We start from the raw sequence: 2,610 nt of genomic DNA, 5'->3' as shown, positions 1-2,610 counted from the left end.
GGTAATTGAGAATACAGGAGTAAGGAAGACATCGTCTATATTTTAGAACCTCATCTACTCTTTGAGACCCAAGGAAGAAAGATTTCTTTTGTCCAGAACCTAAATTTTCTGTAGCACAGAATCTAACTCAACCTCTGAATGGATCATTTAAACAATCCAAACACAGGAAGCCCAGAATAAGAAGGAGGGCCTTTAATCCTGTATAGCATAATATAATGCCTGGATACATCCCAGAGTATAGTAAGTAGATAATCAAAAAGTACTGGCAAAGTCCCTTGAGGGATGAGAGAAAAAATATGGAACTGTTAAACTCTACCACTGGCGAATCCCCTGCTACTGTGTCGAACATTAGGGACTCCCAAATCAATAGGCCATGCCCTTGATCCTGAGGCATACTCTTGTGAAGCTTATGTAGGTAGTAGAGAAGCTTAGCCTACCTATAGTACGCCTAAGAATTACTTTAGGAGGACTTTTTTGTTGCTCACGTGTGGCCTCTCTCTCTCTTAAGACCAACTCTGCAAGTGAAATCATCGCCCTTCCCCTTATGTGGGACATGACAGCCAGGGGTGAAAGTCTTCCTGGCAGTGTGGGAGATGACTCCTAGGGATGAGTTTGGCCCTGGCATGGTGGGATCAACAATTCCATCCTGACCAAAAGGGGGAAAAGAAGTGTAACAAATAAGGTATCAGTGGCTGAGAGGTTTCAAACAGAGTCGAGAGGCTACTCTGGGGGTCACTCTTATAAAAGCTTCAGTTAGACATTGTTACCTATCATAACTTGCCAAACCCCAACCAAAGCAATTCCAGCCAATGCTAAAAAAACAACTGGGTTGTTATATAAGATTCCACAAAAGTTCCATGCACTAGGGTAACTTTCCAGAAAGCTACAGTCTCCAGATGGGTCCCTGGACCAGATAAGTCCTGAAATTCAGAGGGCCCAGCCTCTTTAGAACATTAACTTAGTTCCATCCCCCCCACCCCACATTGTTGACAGCCCCTTCCAACATGAAAAAGTTAGAATGGGCATGGCCCAAATATCCCTAAAGAGTGGGAGAAAGATCAAAGATGATGATAGAGTTATACAGAGAAGGTAGGGTTTAACAAATGAGTATGAATGCTGAGTCCTTATACTGATATTTCTTTTTGTCTCCAGTATCTTAGAATAGCTAGAAGTAAAAACCTAAAATGGTGGCATTGTAATCCATACCAAACTCAGAAATCTGTTCTACAACTGATTGTTGCATTGTGCTTTGAAATTTATTGCTTTTTTGTATATATGCTATTTTTCACAAAAAAGAAAAAAGTGATTGTGTTGATAAATGCACCGCTATATGCTCTTGTGAACCATTGATTGTATATGTTGGATGATTACATGGTATGTGAAAATATAATGTATCAATTAAAAATAAATAATTTTAAGGATATTACTAAAAGAAGTATATATATAATGATTCAGTAATCATATTCATTTCTTAAATTGTAGCTTCTTGGTTACAGTGACAACATTGGCCAATGTTCTAGTTTGCTAGCTTCCAGAATGCGATATACCAGAAACAAAGTGGCCTTTAGGAAGGGGAATTTATTTAAGTTGCATGTTTATGGTTCTAATGCCTTGAAAATGCCCAAATTAATGTAAGACTATAGAAATGCCCAATCTAGGGCACCCAGGGAAAGATACCTTGGCTCAAGAAGGTTGAGGGCATTCAGGATTTCTCTCTCAACAGGAAAGGCACATGGCGAACATGGCGACGCCTGCTAGCTTTCTCTCTAGGCTTCTTATTTCAGGAAACCCCTCCAGGGGCATTTTCCTTCTTCATCTCCAAAGGTCTCTGGTTGCATGGGCTGCCTGGTTCTCATGGTTCTCGTGGATCTCCTGGCTCTCACTCTCTCCAAAATGCCTCCTCTTTTAAAGGATTCCAGTAAACTAATCAAGACCCATGTGGAATGGGTGGAGTCACAACTCCACAGAAACCATGTAATCAAAAGTTACCACCCACAATTAATTGGGTGGGTCATATCTCCATTGGAACAATTTTAAAAAAGCTCCCAGCCAGCAATATTGAATGAGGATTAAAGGATATGGCTTTTCTGGAGTGCACCACAGATTCAAACCAGCACAGCCAGCATCCCCAATTCCTGCCTTCCTTGGCACTGGATTGAATTAATCAACAAACTATATAATTAACATACGAAAAAAATCCAAATAAAATATCTACCAGCAAAACAAATGGGAACTACAAAGTAATAGCTTAATTTTCTGTAATTTTTCAAATAAGTAAAGTGAAAGTGATCCATTTTTCTTTTGATTTGAATTGGTTTGAATTGAAGTTTATAGTAGAAGTTTATAAACCTGTAAACTCTCAGACACCGTTTTCTGTCGAGACCCTTTCACATCATCCTATCACACCTACTGCAATTGTCCACATCACCATTACTAAATCGAAACCTGAAGCCGCCCTTATTTGATTTTGGGTTCACAGTGGTCATCATGACATTGTCAATTAAAGAGGGGTACAGGGTGCACGGGTAGTTAAGTGGTAGAGTGCTCACCTTCTATGCATGCGCACACACACACGCACAAAGGCGTACGTTTTCTATGTTTCGAAGATTC

This window comes from Tamandua tetradactyla, chromosome 5 (assembly GCF_023851605.1).
Source record: "Tamandua tetradactyla isolate mTamTet1 chromosome 5, mTamTet1.pri, whole genome shotgun sequence".
Classification (NCBI taxonomy): Eukaryota; Metazoa; Chordata; class Mammalia; order Pilosa; family Myrmecophagidae; genus Tamandua; species Tamandua tetradactyla.
Note: the sequence above shows the minus strand (reverse complement) of the source record.